Here is an 18,946-nt window from a genome sequence, read left to right as displayed (position 1 = left end):
TTATTTCTTCAGGAAAAAAAAAGGAATGCTTTCTAATAAGATGCAAAGGAATGTAGCTGCATCTAATGACCAGTTAACAAATATGATCAAGTGTTTACAAAAGAAGTCAAAATTTAAAGCTGTATTTACATACAGGCATAACTCACTGGGACCAGGGCTTACCTGTTGCCTCAAAGCCATCCTAAAAAACAACAACCCTCAGTAAGGTTGGTTTTACTCTTTCATTCGTCACTGCCTGCCATGTGAGTGCGAGCATGGTACCGCCTGGTGTGCTGTGCTGGGTTCCTGCTGTGGCTGGGTGGCTTTAATGGAGAAATAGCCTTGGCCGTTGGTACCAGGAGCGGTTGGGACTGCCAAGTAATGCATTACGATGGAGATATTTTGTGTCAGGACACAGCCTGTTTTGGGAAGTAATAGCTTTTCCAAATCTTGGGCAATGAAGTAGCCCCCTTCCTTCCTCACCTCCCGTGTTCCCTGTGCTCACCAGGCTATGAAGTGCCCAGCTGAGTTGCTCTCTGAGAAGCAGCATCTGCTGGAAGACTTGTGATGATGCGTTGTCTGGTAGGCGCCACCTCATGAGCGTCAGGCTGTTCATTGCGTAGCGCTGGCTGTCTTCAGCATCCATTTATTTCAGAGGACTTTAAGGGTGGAGTTCAGTCTTCCATTACCAACAGGTAAGATGACTTTATTGAATAGCACTTTAGAAAGAAATCAATCTGACAGTATTGAAAAGTTCTGTGCATGTAGCACTTAGAGAGAGCTCCGTCTGGGAGCTTTGCTTCTTGGTTTTTCTCCCAAGGCAGAGGTTCACAGTTGACATCCATTGTTAAATCCCACGCAAAATCACTAATGCCATAATGTCATGGTTTGAAGAACCCAAAACAATTTATTGCCATTTAGACAATTATTCTCTCACCTGATGACCCCTCCCCACCTGGGAAGGGGAATCAGGAAAAACAAGGAAAGGCAAGGATTGAAATATAAATGGATTTAATAGAATAATACTAAATAATTAACTTTAATAGTACTAAAGAACCAATACTGATCCCAATACCAATATAAAATATACAAGGATTATCCTCAGCCCATTCTACCTGTAGGAAGCTGTGCACTCCCAGCAGTGGACAGCAAATGTGGGACACTGCGAGCGCTGCAGCTTCAGGAGGAAGGGAAGGGCTGAGGGGTCCGGCACAGAGGCAAGGAGTCCTCAAAATCGCGGCCATCTTTTGCAAGAAAGAACTTCACAGCAAACTTTCTAATTTATATTGACTATGATGTTCATGATATGAAATAATCCTGTTGGACAGCTTGGGTCAACTGCCCGGGTCTCACTGCCCCTCATCCCTGGCACCTGGCTAACTCAAAAACGCTGAGACCATGAAGCTCACACACCAGAGCTGGCTATAAAGTCAGTATTTTCACAAAGTCAGACACTGGAGTTTTCTATCAAATGCAGTTTCCCCAAGCATTAGAAGAGACCTTACCGAAAAGGGAAGTTACTGAAAGAGAAATTAATCCCGTGTCACTCAAACCAGGACACATAAGAGAAGAAAAAAAAAATTCTTTCTGAATATTTAGGACAAGAGTATAATTGGAAGTTATTTTGATGAAGTCTTTTCTTTGGGAATCTGGAACTACAAGACATTTCATTCCAGTGATTAAATAGGAGAGACCAGCCAGTGATTCCCAGCTCATGATGGACAGTGATTTCTCCTGCTTGTAATCCCCCTGCGATCAGTGGGACTCCTGCAGTGCAAGACACTTTTCCACCTAAGTGGAGCTATCACTACCCGAGTCTGTTACAACGTCTGGAACATCTGTATCCTCCTCCAGCTGTCGCTGGCTACACTGTAAAGGTGGATATGTGTTAGAGGACTCCTAACCCAGGTATGTGCTGCACACTGGCAGGTTCCTGCCCCACCAGAGATGCTAGATAGGGAATCAGCTGTTTCCATGGCTGAGCGTTAACTGGGGAGGAAACCTGTGGCCAGTAGGGAGAAGACATAGGAAGGATCGTTATTTTTTGTCCATTTTTTTCCACACCAAATATTTCCACAGGTTGAACGCTATTAACTCTAGAGTTTGGTGACTTGGAGACACCAAGACACCAAACAGTTAAGGCAGAGATTTTTGAAGTGTGGGTAATGGATACTGGCCTTGCAAGGCTGCTGGATACAAGGCCTCCAGGGTTAAGTGCCTGAATATGGATGTTGGTGCCTTGCTTCAGGCAGTTGGGTTTGCAAATGCTGGTGTTGGGTATTTGCCAGGAATAGAATTTGGATCTCTTGACTTTGTGGTTTCATTCCTAGGCAGTGTTTCTTCTTCTCAGTATGCTGTACACCGTGCTTATTCATATGCAGAGCAAATGTGATGCTTCCAGAGGGAAAATGATTTTTAGTGATGAATCGGAATATGTGGAATTTGGGGTTCTTGTTTTGGGGGTTCTTTGATTGCTGTTGGAAAAGGGGTGGTTTATTTTCTCAGTTCATCCATTTCTTGGTGAATGCCCTTCGGAAGAGAGCTCCATAGCATGGCTTCTTTCACTGAGTTAATGAATGACCTTGAGGTTTCTGAACCAGAGAGAGTAACTGGCCAGCCTGGATTAGGGCCTCCTTATGCAGATGAGCAGAGCAATTTCTGCTCTCCGTAGGAATAGGTTACCACCTTGCCACCCCCAAAACAAAGCACACACATCAGCGGCCATACTCTGCCTCTGGAGTGGCAAGGAAGAGGTGGGAAGAACTATGTGGAAGGAAAGGGGAGGACTCCTCATGTCTTTGTCTCCTAGGTTTCAGCATGCTGTGGGGAGTTGAAGAAAGCAAATAAATTGGATTTCTGGAAAATGACTCTTGTGCCCGGGGTGGGCAGATGCCTGGCAGGGATGCTCCTGGAAAGTTCTTCTCTGCCTGCAAGAGCTGTGCGAGCTTGGAGCATATTTAGAGCAGACTTACCTTGAGGCAACTTAGTTGTAGTAAGTGCCCAGTGAACGTGCCTGAGGTGAGAGTCCTCTGCAGGGTTAGAAGTTGGCCAAAAGCAGAAATTGGCCAAAGGGGCATGTGGGGGGCCAGCAACAGGCTTGATATGCACAGTCCTCCCCTAATGCTTTAAGTTCCTACTCCAGAGCATGTGGTTGTGTGAGAACTTCTCCATGAAATGGTTATTACTTCTTTTTTTTTTTTTTTTTTCTTTGCAGACAAATTGTTTTTCCCCCCTCACTTCATTCTGGGAAACAGCCGAACTGTTTTAACTGAAACTTTCCCAAATAATTCAGCCCAAGACAGACAGACATTGGCTAGGAAAATATAAAACCAAGCATACAGAGTTTGGCAATGTCTTTAATAAATGAAAGCCGAGTTTCTTAATAGAAAGTGTCAGGCACCCTCAACCATAAGTAGTGTTAAAGCACAGCCTATAATTATGCAAATGAAGTGAGGGCATCTTTGCCAACTGGACCCGCTTCCGAAACATTGCGTTCACTTTTAAGAATCTGGAGTAGTTGCATGAGATTTAACAAGGTGGTTATAAAATCAGGTTTTGAGTGCAGCTGAGCTGCCCCTTGCAACTGCGAACAGCTGAAGTCTCTGTTGAAAACTGGTGGGTCAAATTTGGCCCCAGTGAGTCCCACAGAACTGGGTCCATGAGAAGCTTTAGATGGTTTTGCAAGGTTTTTTTTCTACTGGTAGTGGAAACCAATTATCTTCTAACTGTCATATATTCTTTTGTAAACAAGGTAGGAGTTAAAATTGACAGGTTGTCAAAGGCAATTTTGATGAATGAGGATTAAAGGGGGTAATTACTGCTGCTGAGATTGGGATTTTGCACCATCAGCAATGAAGTGACCAGGAAATACTTTATTTTGTCTCTCCCACAAATATAACTTGACTCCTGGAGGCTTTCTCCTCCTCTAAGGGAGCAGAAATTCATCAAAGGTGGAAACAAGTAGTTGTAATAAGTGTACTGAGCTGAGAATGGTGGTTGATATGTCTTATTTGTGAGCTCAGGATTAAGCCATTAAGAAAAGTTGCAACCATGTTTTTACATTCTCTGTACCCTATTGTGCCATGGAGCGGGGAACTGGCAAAGTCCATCCCCTGTTCTCTTGGTTGGTGATTCCCTTGTTCTCTTCTGCTCTCTTCCTTTAGCTCACTTGGATGCATTAGATGTGGAAAAACTAATGCTATTTGGTTTGTTCTATGCTCTTGCGATTGTCTTGCTTCGGGTTTACAAAGGAGCTCAGAATAGATGCTCTGGAAACCCTCTGAGCTGCGTGTCACATGGCAGTCTTCCATATGCCATGACACAGATGGTTCCTGCCAGTCCTCTTTCTACAGAAGAAAGATGCCAGCGTTAACTAATCCATAAAGCTCCCTTACGCCAGGCATCCACCCAGTTAAAGCGGTTTAAACCTCCATGGTGTCTTAAACACTGCTGTTGATGTTGCCTTGGTGCTCCATTTCCTCCCTGGGCTAACTCGGAGCTTTTATTGGAGCACGGGTAGACAGCTCACCGGGTGATCAGCATAGCAAAAGCAGAGATCATGGTGGCGGTTTTACATTTGAAATACAGTTTCTGCTGTGGGAAACATCCCTTTGCGGTGGGAGGGATTCTGTCAGATCTGCTTCTCTGGCTCTTTTTCTAGGACGTAGTCCTTGCTGGAGAAATGGAGAGTATCTTTGATGGTTTTAGTCTGGGATTTGGTGGTCCAGGCTATGTGGTGGGTTTTGAGTGTAAATGAGACTAGGATATGTCCTGATGGCTTCTATCTGGAAGAAAAGCCAGCCAAAATCCTTTGGGAATAAGCGTTTTGTGGGTGAGTATTCTTGGCCAGGAGGAACAGCCAAAGCAGTAAGCGAGGCAATCACTTGGATTTCTAGAGGGGCAAGATAGAAATTACTGAGCAATTATAAGAGATAGCAGATGACAAATAGAAATGCCTTTCTCTTCATTTTTTCATCAGATGATCTCATTTTACACCAGATCCTCAGCTGCTGTAGATCTGACTACTCCCTTGAAGCCTGTGCTGATTTGCACCTGCTATGGATCTGGCAGTGGCACGCTTGATTTTAAAAAGAAAATAATTGTGGTTGTAGTGTAAAATCAGCTTAGTTTTGGATTAGAGAAGCTTTCAGCGTTTCAGTCACTCTGGAGGTTGCATGCACCACATGTTTGTGAAGTTGCAGGCTGGCACACACAAACTTCTGTCTTGTCTTTCAGGTGAATTTGTGTGATCATCTGCTTCAGTGGCTGTTTTGGAATGTTTTCAGACTTCTCCCTAAGTGTTTTTCTGCATTATTTATTTTGAAAGCAGTGGGTTTAAAAAGAATTCTTGCCAGACCCATTTGGCCCCATACCCTATCTGTGAGTTTAACTCATTCAGTCCCATCCTGCAGCATCAGGCAGGAAAATGAATATTGTGAGACCTTGGATGCTGTTGTCTAATTAAGCTGCAGTTTAAATTCTGCCAAAAGAGAACATTTCTTCCCCAGATCAGCCCCCAAAACCTCAGTTTATTACCTGGTGCTCAAAATGCAATATGGGCCCTGGCATTCTGGGATCTCAAGGAAATGTTTTGTCTTCTCTGTCCTCCCTCTTTGCCTCTCATCCCCTACTAATTTTTTTTTCCCAACGCGCAACTGAAAAGTCAAAGATGCTGCTGTTAATACCTCATCACGTGTTGGCAGGGTGCAGGCATAGCCATAGAGAGTATACAGCAAGCGCCTCATGCTGAGGGTTGCTTGCTGCATCCCTGTAATGCAGCTGATTTACATTGGCTGAGGGGAAGAGGTGAACTGGAGTCATGAGGAGGCTCTTAAACTTAACCTCGTCTCCTTCAAGGCAGAGCAAAATATCTGTACCATCTGATAGGAGAGAGGTGGTTCGACTCCCCCTGCTTTTTTAAGAAGGCAAAAACAATACACAGTGTATTTACATAGAATCCCCTTAAGGACATCTGTCATGCTGGAGATTAAACTGAATGTCTCTCCCCAGTTTAATGTTATGCCTTCAGGCAGTCTAAGCCCAATAGATTTAGTTACTCTGCTCCAGATCCTAGATTACTAACACAGGCAGTGTTTTATCCTTGCCCTTATTTTCCAGAAGCATGGAACCTTTGCTTGTAAATGACTGTCTTTGTGTGGGTTTTCTAGGCCACTTCCACTTATGTTTTGGAGCCCAGCCCTACCCTGGATTTGTGGTTAGTGTTTTTTACATTGACTTCTAGCAGCCGCACTTTCCTCACTTCTATCTCCATATGGTGCATTAGGCAACTTATTCAACTAATTTCCTTCCCTTCGTTGTGAGCTGCCTCACAGAAGCTGCATTTCCATCCATCACCTTTTATCCAGAAGAAGTTTGCGTCGCTTTTAGGACTTGAACTCCATGTGCCCCTCAAAAAACTGGCCAAAGAGCAGGGAAGAAAACAATGACTTGAATGTTGTTGTGTTGGCTTCTAAAACCAAATTTACTTTCCTTACTTGGGGAATTACTCACTTTTGCTGTCCTGCTACAACTGAGTCTAGATGTGTGCTGTCTGCAGCAGGGAATCATTTCGTTCTGCCTGCCTGCTTGCTTGTTTGCTCACTCTGTGTGGCCTGAATCCCAGCTTGGGAAGCTTAGCCGCAGCGGCATTTGAAAATACGTATGAATTGGTGGAAGAAGAGATTCATTTGAAGGAGGAAGCTGCAGTGGTTTCCCTGGTGGAGGCACCACTTGGCCAGTTGACTTTACAGCCGGAGACATGTCTCCATTAACGTAATCGAAGGAAAACAAACAACAGGCATTTTGGACAAGTTCTGCAGGATGACGTTTCTGATTCTCAGTTTTCACCAGTGGGTTATGAACAAAGAACTGGAGTTGAACAGTAACTCTGTCACCCATGTCAAAATTCCCTCTGGCTCGAACAGGAGAGGGTTTTTATCAGGAGCCTGTTGGCAGGTGATTCACAAAGAGCAAAGGATTAACTCCTTTAAGTGACTGCTTATCAAGCCAGCTTTACTCATTAGATGTAAAGTTCACTGTTCTGCCAGCAACTTTCATATTTGTGAGCTGAATGTCCCATCTTGTGGCAAATCCTGAATTCTACAGTGTTCAATTTGCCCATGTATCCTTAAGGCAATCCCAATGAGTGAGGCAAGCGTTAATCCCCCCTCCTCTCACTGTTTGTCCTTGATGGGTTTAAGATTCTGTTTAGTTGCGAATCCAATGTATTATTTTGCAGTTTCCATGCACGTTGCCAAGTCCACAAGTCTTAGATCAGGCTCCACAAGTCTTAGATCAGGCTCACCCAGTTAATCCTTTGACTTCAGTCATTAATAACGACAGATGAACATGCCTCATAACGTATCTTCCAAGATGTTTCCAAGTGAGCAGCCCATGGTCAATGTTATGGCTCTGCCACATATACTGTCATTCTTTCCCCTCGCTGTCTGGTTATACTATGAAACTTGAACCTCATCAGGCAAGTGTAGAATTTGCTAGGGGACTTCAAACACCTCGTTAGCTATATAAAGGCTTTCAAGGCTCTTAACAGATTTCTCCATTAAACTCATAAATTTCTCCATAAATTCCATTTTATATTTGAATCCTAGTCAGTACCACCAACCGTGGCATCATCAAGGAATAAATTAAGGCTGTTAGGAGGCTCTCCTTGCCAGTCCCTCCTATTAAAGCTCGGCTGAACTGGCTTGCAGTAGGGTAGGTGCCTGTATGCACGTCTCTATGCAGCACCTCCGGAGCCCCTCTCTCGCATTCTTGCCTCATTTCAAGGAGGGCTGTTGCGTTCCGGCTCTCCAGCTTTCCCCACGCATCCAAAGGGCCCTCTCCTCCCATCGCTTTCCTCCGCAGTGCTGCTGTGTGGCTGATAATCATTCTATCCAAAGCACGTATACCTTCTCCTCAAAATGGTTAAACTGTATTAGATTTGCGTTAAAATAAAAAAGCAACAGCAAAGCTATGCATGATGACTCTTTGTGGATGAGCAGCGTTCTGGCACTCAGTGGCCACCCAAACCTAGAACATAAGAGAGGTCATACTCAGAATCAGTCTGTGCAGAGCAGAGATCAGGGCGAAGGCTGCAGTGATGAAAATGCTTTCCCCACGGTTTGTGCCGGAGTTATCTGGGCTATTGCCTCGGTGAAGGTCGTTATGACCTTCATAAAGGTTGAATCGAGCAGAATCCCCCCATGTCTGTGTGCCATTTACCTGGATGTTGGGTCCTTCTCTGTACGAGCTGTACGTCAGGTAGAAGGATAAGTGGACAAAGCTGCCTTTCGCCTCTCAACTGCTCATAAGTTGCACAGAAACAGAGTTTTAATTCTTGAAGCAAGAAGGAAGCAGAAGTACAGGAGCAAGGAGGGTGGTGACCCCCTCGCAGGTATCAGCCCACAAAGCTTGCAGGCTGCTCAGGGGAGAAATAGGATCTCTTTAAAAGATGTGTATCGGAACGGCTGTGCTCAGCCCCTGCATCCGTTCCAGTCTGTTTGGTGGGTCCACACAAACTTCTGTAATATTCAAATCCTCCTGTGGCGAGGTGTTCCACGGTTCAGCTGAGTCCCACCACAGTGCAGCAGCTCCCACATGCACCCATCAGCTCTGAAGGACCTCTGGGGCTTTTGGGGGCTGTGACTCCGTGGTACCCAATGCTACACAGGTGTGACCAAGGGACGTAGTCCAACGCAAGAGGACCTAGCTTTAAGAACAAAGTTAAGCTCTTTAATTTATGACTGGAAGTGCTGAAGACATTCAGCTGAGAGTTTGAAAGCTCCAAAAGCTGTAACAAAAAGTCTTGATAACTAAAGAGGGATAATTCAGAGGTCCTGAATTGAGACTAATGCAAACCTGGTGCCACATCAGAACTGAGCTGTGTAAATACCTTGTGGAGGTGGGGGTGACCCTCACCAAACCCACTGCTGTAAACTGCAGAATTTATTCTGTGTGACATCAAAAGGCACACGTGGTATTTCAAGGAGGGAAAGAAAAAAACCTTCAAGGGTTAGATCCTGTGTCTAAGCTCAGCCTGCAGGAACGCTTTCCATAACCGAAGCTATTACTGCACCATTAAGGTGTCCCTTCATGAGTTTGGTTCAAATTATAAAGCTGTATTATTACGCTCCGTGGAAATATCACGTAGAGAATATGAACCCAAGAGCAGTCCTAGAGGTTGCAAGCTTCGCAGTTAGGTATTTCCTTGCTCTGGAGTTTTTGAGGGAATTGGTCAAATGAACAGAAAGGACCTGGCTCTGAATTAAACTCTGTAGCTCTTGAAGTCTCTACAGTGCTTTCATTGCTCTCCTCCTTTTCAATTACTCTAAGGCTTTTTTTCTTTGAGAGAAATTTAAATATACCAAAGCAGCGCCATTTTCAAATTGCAATAGATTGCTTTTAAAACCTCGTTAAGAATGGCAGAGGTGTGGCGAGCACATGCTCTAATTGCAGGGGGGCCAGATCATCGCTAGGTGCAAATCTGCAGAACTTCTGTGAGTTTGGGAACGCCGCAGATCTGCACCAGCTGGGAGCACAGCCTTGCCTTTCCACCAGAACATATGCTAACCCTGGCGAAGAATTTAAGCCCAGATTGTGAACTGCTTACTCACGAGGATGAACAGCTACACGTGAGTGGTTAAATCGACTTCACTGGGCCTCTTAGTTGAAGAACTCCTTACTGGTGAGAGTACAGGGTTTGCAATGCAGCCCTTTAATTTTTATCCTGTAAATAGCTGCTGGTGGATTTGCTCAGTGCTGTGTATGATCATCGTTTTACAATGGTTGACCAGAGTGGACGATGAGATCTGAGACTAAAGGGATCGATACCTGCTAACGCAAAAAGAGAAAGAAAAATTCCTTTTACCGCAATTGCATTACCTCCCTCGAAAGAGATGTTCCTTCAACTGCAAAGCAGCAAAAGCGGATAACACGGTTGTGTTTCACTAAGCCATCAAACATTATAAAAGTCAGTTATATAAACATTTGAATCTGGTGACATTTGATTCCGGGGCTGTGTGGGCAGCCTGGTTTACAGCAGAGATTTCTAAACAGGCAATCCAGTTTTCCAGGTAATTAAAAATGTTTGCACAGGCTAGTAGATTTATCTTTTGAAACCATTTTAGCACTAGTGCTCTCCAGAGTGGTATCAGTTGACACAGTGCATAATCTGGAAGAGACTAATTGCTGCATGATTTCTAATTTTTCTGCAGTCATGTAAATGAGCTGAAGTCTGCACAGGTGGAGCCTATTAGAGTGAATGATTTTGCTCTCATGTTGTTATCTTCATTTGCTGTTGTCTTATCAACTCAAAGTAGGAAATCTGCTGTCATGAAAAGCAGGCAAGGCAACAATGTCTGACTGAAAAGTCTTGTTTCATTATTTTTTAATTCATACAGTACTACCTGCCTAATGCAGTTTTCTGATTACCATGCGAGGCAGCCAGTAATGCAGTTTTATTCAAATAAGGGAAGCAGTGCTTTAATTTAAGCTAAGAAATCATCCACATTTCTTACCAGGCAACAAGGATTGTGATTCAATAATACATGAATTTAATAATGCATAATGGTAGACTTTGCAGGTACTAAATAGCAATATCAGAATGAATTAGTATGCTATGTTATTCTACAGGAGTCCATCTCCTTTGCGCATGTGCTCTTTCTCTCTCTCTGCTTTGCTTAGCTTTTCCTTGAGCTATTTCACTCCCTAAGAGGGTGGGATATACGAATTAAGTTTTAGTTCTAGAAACACACTGTTACAGATCTCCTAAATGCTTTTTTGGGCTGTACAGGAAGGCGTTATCACAGCCTGTGTGCAGCTGTACCACGTGTGTAGTAACCCAGGACTGCAGCAAGAGAGAGAGACAAGCAATGCTGTTCCCCATCAAGGAAGTTCTCAGGAGCACCGGGCAGTTAAGGACACGGAGCTCAGCAAGAAGGGACCCCCTGCTATCATCATGGAAATGCTTTAATATATTATGTGACTCTGTCTTCAAGTTAGCTGGCCATAGCTCCTCTTAAGAGAGTCATCCCAAGATATAAATGCTCTGCTAGTTACAAGTTTGGTGCTTGTTCCAAGCCTAAATAAGACCATAGCTTTGTGCTATCATTATCTGCGAACGCAAGAAGGTATTCTCTTTCCATGGTGTTTTACCCCAACATGTTTCAGATAGCAATCATTTATTGTGCGGTGTTGTTCTGTAGCTGTATTCAAGCTAACTTAAATTGATCTGTCTTGGGTATTCATAATACTACATGCAGGTTGCATGAGCCCTTTCAAGTCTCTAGGTAACAGGGAGATGCAAGAAGAGAGGAGAATCTGTATTTACATCATCTAACCAGTGTTGCTGAGTTAGGAGACTAATCCCTCAGGGCTTCCCCCTCCATTCTTTAGGATCTGAACCGGGCAGGGTTTTCTCTTTCTCTTGGTTAGTATGGGCTGCTGAGGAAAAGTGTGGATCCTTGGCCTTCACCTCCATTCATCGGGTATGATCTCCATCGTGCTGGCCATTCAAATAGTCCCCCTGAGCATTTGCTCTCTTCTTGCTCCTTGAAAAAGGAGGCATGAGATCCTGGTTAAAATACAAAATGAGGGTATAGCTTCTTGCTCTGGCTCTCCTATTCTGTGATTCTTGACTTCACGTGCCTTCCTCAGGAGACGTTGCCCCCAGTCCTGCACATCTCAGAATGCCTCTGTCTCAGCCTGATCACCTCTTTGAAAGGTTTTGGATTGTATCGTTCTGAGTTTCTTTGGTGTTCTTTGGCTCAGCGAGTCGGGCGTTCCAGCAAGTTTGCTGGCTTCATTGGTAGCTGTGTTTGTTTTAGTTGAAAGGGATTGTTGTCACCACACTCAAGCCATGAGCACCCAGATGTAAATCTAGAGGGCCTGCTGCTTGAGAAGGGAGCTTTCTATAAAAGCACATAAGCAGCTACAGAGCAAGGAGAAAAAAACCAAAAAGACAACCATGGGCCTGATCCTGCTCTCACCAAAAGGGTATGTAGATGTCTGTTAGTTTCCATTCTGCAGCCCTCAAAAATGTTCCCTCAGTGCAATCCCATTCATTTCAATAGAATTATTCCTGATTCACACTGTCCTCATATGTTTATAATAAAAATTCTTACCAGTGGCATTAATACCCTGCAGATTATTCAAACTGAAAGAATTTTTCAGAACAAATTCAACTTTCATCATTTATGCTCTTTGTACACTCCTTGCATTTCACTCATCACAAGCAATAAAAACTTACTGATCAGTTTCACTTTTATTTACAATCCAATTAATTCCCTGGCACAATGACATCCTATTTAGGTTCATGACATTGGAGGGAATTGGTCAGAATTTTTTTTTTTAAAAGCAACCTATTTCCATTGCTATGTTTTTTTTTAGGTTGATCGTGTCCTTTTATTGGCAGTTTAGGAAATAAAACATTTGTATTCCTTAATAGTGTTCCTCCTAATTCTAAAATGCCCCTGGGAAAGCTCTGATTAACTGTACTACATTCAAATGTAGAATGATCTAATTACTCTTTCCATACCAAGAACTTCCAGAAGACAGGATTATGTTGTTTTTAGCTCCTTTGTGTTTGGAGAGTGCTTATACATAGTATCTGTGTGTACATGCTACATATATATGTGTGTAGGGATGGGTGCAGACATACAACAAATATATGGGGTTTTTTAAGAACTAGAAAAGACGAAATTTGTTCCTTTTATATTTAGGCCGTTTTGCTTATATTAGTTTTCTTTTCAGCAACAAATTATGCTCATCCTCTGTGGACAGAAGCTCGCTTAAAGTTGTAAAATAGATTTCCTCTTGCATTGTCCTGTTCAATAAACCTCTTGTTCCATTGTGGAATCTGTGGGAGCCTTCTCCGGGGACGAACCCAGAATGTGGAATTCATTACGTATTGCCCAGTGCCCCATGTGGAGCGCTCATCTGGATTCCTTCGACACAAAAACGTGCTTTATGCCATTGCAGGGGCTTTTGAGAATTTTGAAGTAAATCCAGCTCAGAGCTGGTATATCAATGGCAAATCCTCTTAGCTCTGGTTACAGGAGATCAGGATGTTATTTCAGCATTCATATTTGGGAGCTGTTCCATTAACACCTACAGCAGTAGATGTGGATATATATTTGGCCGCTGTTTAGGAGGATCTGTTTGATGACTTATCCTCAACACAGGGATTCAGATTCTGTTCTTACTTGTGCCTATGTATCTCCACGGAGTTTTTGAGTTTAATATTTCTAGCATACCATCATCTCTCTGCCAAGGAAGCTTAGCTCAAAGGAGACACTTGCTGTCTTAAATCATCAACGTTGTATCCTGTTAACACCCTCATAGCCCCAAAACGTTCTTATTCAGAGTTGCAGTCTTCAGAGACGGATTTATTGCGGTGACTAGTCCTGCTCACTAGCATCAGCCCATGCGGTGCGATGTGGCTCTTCTCCTTCCCCATGTAGCTCACGACTTGTACCTCTGTCCGTTAGCTAGTGGCCTGCTTATGGAAGAAGGTATAGGGTAGGGCCGAGAAGTCATTTTTCTAAGGCACCGTTCACAGGGGAAGATGTGAGGAGGGTTTCAAAGCCACCATTCCTTCCTGTCAGAAGAAATAATGTTTTCTGTAGAGTGTAGTCATCTTGTAAGCAAAGAGCTGTTCACCTGCTGTTGGATTTGGAGAGATGGGGAGCGAAGGGGATAATGCGCTTGGAGACCACAAAGAAACTGAATGGTACAAATGACATAAAGAGAGACACAGCTCAGCCCGACATAGGTGTGCTGGGTAGCAAATAGAGAAGCAAGGGACCCAGAGAGGTGATTTTCTCTAGCAAACCCTATTTAGAGGGTTGTCAAAACTGGATTATGACAGTGCTGAAAATAGTATTTCGTATTTTCTCTTGGTGTGTTTTGAACATAGGACAACTTTCCAGGGGTTATAATTGTAACTCAGCAGTGAATTTAACAGTTTAGCTCTTATCAAATTTTAATTCTTTCCCAATGGCCAAGCATCCTGCATCATCTCATCTAAACCCCTTGAAAGGCATGGAAATTTCGGCTGATGAATGCGAAGCTGGCTGACTGGTGGAGTGCAAGTTCATAGAATCACAGAACGGTTTGAGTTGGAACGGACCTTAAAGATCATCTAGTTCCAATGCCCCTGCCATGGGCAGGGACACCTCCCACCAGCCCAGGTTGCTCCAAGCCTCGTCCAACCTGGCCTTGAACACCTCCAGGGATGGGGCAGCCACAGCTTCTCTGGGTAATCTGTTCCAGTGTCTCATCACCTTCATAGTGAAAAATTTCTTCCTAATACCTGATCTAAATGTCCCCTCTTCCAGTTTGAAGCCATTCCCCCTCCATCCTATCACTACATGCCCTTGTAAAAAGTCCCTCTCCAGCTTTCTTGTACGAAAGGCTGCAATAAGGTCTCCTTGGAGCCTTCTCTTCTCCAGGCTGAACAACCCCAACTCTCTCAGCCTGTCCTCGTAGGAGAGGTGATCCAGCCCTCAGAGCATCTCCGTGGCCCATCTGCTAGCCCATTTCTTGCTTTGGGTTTGCACTGAATTTTAATTTAAAAGGTCTGTGTTCTAGATGGCTGTAGAGATGTGAAGCACTTCTGTGTGTCCAAGCCTCTTGTGGTATGTCACGAAGGAAAGGGCTTTTGCCCAGGTGATATTTGCCAATATTTAACAATATGAGTTATAGAGCAGAAGTGGTGGTGGGGAATTAAAGTTGCTTGTGTGTGTGAGGAGGCCTGTAGGATTAACCATTTATATACTTCAAGCACTTAAATAAGGACGTCTCTTTTTAAACACCAAATGAATGTATAATTTAACGTAAGCTGTTTTTCTGGCTTTCTCAATAAAAACTTCCTACCTTTTATATCAGAATTTCCCTAATGAACTGACCTTCTGTCCTCGTTGTCAGCTCATCCTTCTTTTTTAACCATGAATCTTTTGATACTTGATGTTTTGCCTTTGCGTTTCTATTTCTCCTGATCTCTCAGTTCCTGGAGGCATGTGTTCAAAGAAAATCTTCAGTTTTCCCTCAAAGAGCTAGCCCTCGTGGCTGTGGAAAAGACCATGAAAATGTGGCCTTTAGACAGTTTCACATCCATGAAGGCATATAAAAGGGTTTAAAAGTAGATTATTTTTAGTAGATCACTCTTTCTCAGCTTATCTCATGATTTTTGGGTGGCTGCTCTATCATTCTGAGATGCAAGAGAGTGTCAACCTTGGTTTCTTGGGTGTGTGTGTTGAAGGATGGGTTCTTCTTTCTGCAACTTGGGTTTTTTTTCATCTTTCAGCTTAGATGTGGTACTCTCTTTTGGACTCAGTCAGCACCCTATTCTGGGATCACATAAGCTTTCCTGTCCCTGCACGCTTCTGAAGATTTCTGTTTATGGCTGTGAATGGAGACAGGAGTGGTGGCATCATCCAGAATTGCTATTCCTGCAACCCAGTTTGATTGCTGTTGGGGAGTGTTGACTGAAAAGAACAGTTTGAGCTGGACGGTTTCTTATGCTCCTCCCCTGTTCCTACCCGCTCAAATCCTGAGTTTAAAGCAGGGCAGGGGCTGTGCCAGGTATTTGACCCTGAGGGTGTGTATTAAATGGCAGGAAACATGTTTTTTTTTTCCCACAGGCGAGGATGCAACTCTTCTGGGAAGGTGCATGCTGTATCTGCAGCCATAGGGTATAAGTGGGTGCCTTGAGGAGCACTGCTAACAGCATTGGAGTCTCCCAGCCACCTCCTAATACGCCTTTCTCTACTTTTCTTGCCACCTGCTGAGAGTACAGGGGTGCTGCTCTCCCTCTTTCCTTGGACAAAGTCCTTCATTAAAATTTGGGTGCGGGCAGCCCTTGAGTGTCTACAGAGTACACGGCAGGACTTTTTGTTAGTAATACTTCCTCGCAGTCTGGCGAAGGACAGCAAAGCTTAAAGCACTGATCATTTTGGATGGAGTCAAGCAAAAAATGGTTTGAAGGTTTCTGGTTTTGGGTTCTAAAGGCACTTCATCGATGTCATTAAAATGCAAAGGGTTATTTCATTGAGCTTGGGAAATGGGAGTTGTCATGAATTGTGTTTGTTACTGTAGGGCCTCTGAGGCCAACATGAATGTCCATTGCTACATGAACATGGAGTCATAGGTGGCTCTTGTCTGAGGGAGCTTCCAGTGGGAACAGAAAAGGGAGCACAGTCAGGGTGGGGAGAAGAAGTCCTCATGGAACAGCGTGAGGCTCTCAAACATCATATTAATTCCCCAGCGTGGAGGGATGAGCTAGATTTTGTGAAGAGGAGGTCAGTTCATTTACAAGGGAAAAAACAAATAGAGGAGAAGGCAGAAGAAGGGAAGGCATAAAGTTGAGGTGAAGAGAGGCTGCGGTCAAACAGCTTTGGGGAGGGGAACACTAGTCACAGTTGGAGGATGTTTCTGCGTGTCCAGAAGCCTCTGTCTTGGCAGGGTCTACAGCTGCTCCATGAGGTTTCTTTTCTGGATTTAACCTTCTGGGGGAGGGGGGCCCCATCCGGAGCTTGTTGGGCTTGGAGGGCAGCAGCTGTCTCTAGAGCTTTTCTGAATCCATGGGGAAGAGTAGGCGAACGGCTTGTTTGGGTCTTGGTATTTCCTTTCCTCCCAATACTCCGCTCGTTTCCTTTATTGTATCTTGTGCCGCTCCTGGTAATTCTCTCACTCGCTTCCGTTAGTGTTTTGGCAGAGTATGATGAGGCTGAAATGACATGATCAGGAGCTGTTGCTGTCTCGGTTGTTCCACGGGCACACCAGGAGTGTTCTGGAACAATTTTAATTAAGGATAAAGCACTCCAAGGAGCATTATAAAATCAATGTTAGCAATCTCTTTAAAGGACAAAGTTGTGCAAGGTTTAAGTGACAAGATTCCTTCGTACGGCACAAGTCTCCATTTTATAATTTGATCTCCAGATGGCTGTGATTACTCTCAATCTGGAAAAAGTATATTAATGAAGATTTTATTTTTTTTTAAATTGCATGTGATATGAATTCCCTTTGTAATTGAAGCTATCAATTTTTCTTCATTTTGTTCAAAGATAAATTCACTAGGGAATTGTAGACTCTTCCTACCGGATGGGATTGATGTCATCTTCTCAGCTTGTCAGCTGCATCATTTTGAAATGCAGGGTAATATTTTTTTTTAATTTAAATAACCAGGTAGATAAGAGAAAGACTTGCTGAAGTTGGTTAGAGCGTCAACTCTATACTGGGAGAGTTATACGACCCGTGAGAAGAGGACTGTCTTACACCATATAGAAAAGGTTGCAGTAAAGGGGAAACCCATGAATACTGGTGCATTGAGGCACGTGCTGGGCCAACACAGACTCTCCTCTAACCTGGTATGAAGGTAGAAGAAGCTATGGGAAGGAGGCTACCTTGTTTCAGTAGAAAAAAGTAATGATTCCAAATCTAGAAATTATTTTCTTTGTGAATAAAGTAGCCCATCTCTTACCCCTTTTTTTTTTCTTTTGTCCGGAGCTTGCTTGATTTTGGTGCCTCCTGGCTCTGTCCTCTTCTTGAAAGGTGAGGAGATGAGAGAATAAGAGAAGAACATTTCTTCTGTCTTGCACAGCTCTCACGTGTCTCTCCTCTTGGTATCTGCTCTAACAAGCCGTGCAGGACATCATTCTTTTCTAGCTGGCCTGTCACAAAGCTGCTTTGAGGCAAGGCAGGCCCAGCGCCCTGTCCCCGCTGCTGCAACTCTTGATTTTCTCTCAAATTTATTGTGGCTTGCATGCACCGCATTCTTCATCCAGCACCCTCGACACAGGATGTTGGTTGGCCCAAATAAAACCTTTTGTAGTGAGGAAAATCTGTATCACAACCCATCTCTCTTGCATCTAGCAGAAATGAGGGGAGACTTGGTTTTTTGGTTATGTTTTGTTATTTTAGCTGGAAGGAAAGAGTCATGTTAATCACATGTTCATTTCGTAAGTGATAATGATGGAGAATCTAAACATCCTATTTAAAAACTTCTCCTTGGTTATGGTTTTCTCTTGAGACAACTACCTTCTGATTAGACTGAATGCCAGAGCACCCCCTGTACTGTTTTTCAGGGCAACACTGTCCCCAGGAGAGCTGCAGGAGCAGTGGCTGCAGAGATAAGCAGGGATTTTTTTGTTTACTTGGGTTTTATCCTGTCACAGCTCTTTTGCAAAAAACGGATCTCTCGGAATCTAGAGTGCTGCATTTCTTGCTCTGGCCATCCCCTTCAACCCAAGCTTTAATTTGAACCTCCGAAGAATGCTGCAGCTGTTGGAAATCCAAGCGTGGATGAGGAGAAGCTGCAAACTGTAAACTGGTTGGCCTCTTGCAGAGTTGCTTTGTACTGGTAAGGGTGGAAGAGCATGCATAAAAATTTGAACCTCACTCAATATCTATTTATTTGACCTGCTCCCAGGATTAGCTCTCAAGATAATAATAAGATTTAACTTCTGCTCTCGGGTAGTATTTGTTGCTACAGTGTCTGAGTGACTCAGGGGGAAAGGTGGTTTCTGGGCAGGAGGGATCTAGCCTGTCCTGTAGATCGGCAGGTCATCGGGAGCAGAGTCACTGTGCTGGTCCAGGGGCTTAAAGATTTAGTTCCTTGACACAGAAACACATGGCTGCTCTTGCAGTGGCAATGAATCTGCCTGGAAATGTAACAACTTGCAAGACGCGTACCGAAATTGTATTGTTCAAGAGTGGAACAAATTAATTAGGCTAAATGGAGTCTTTGGCTGTCATGACTCCGGGAAGAATATTCACAGGAGACGGGCTGCCTTTTTCATAGCAGCTTTCCTCCTCCTCCCCGTGTGCGCTAGGGCTTTTTGTACCTTTTCTGCTCTCTGCCTCATTATTTGAGTCTCTGTCCCCTGCCTCAAGAACTAAGGGACTTCTGCTCCATCCCCAGACGAAGGATGAGCACCCAGGGGTGAGGAAGAGGAGGAGATGCCCTTCCAGC

The sequence above is a fragment of the Vanellus vanellus genome (assembly GCF_965231255.1).
Source record: "Vanellus vanellus genome assembly, chromosome: 3".
Lineage (NCBI taxonomy): Eukaryota > Metazoa > Chordata > Aves > Charadriiformes > Charadriidae > Vanellus > Vanellus vanellus.
This window is presented reverse-complemented; position numbering follows the sequence as displayed.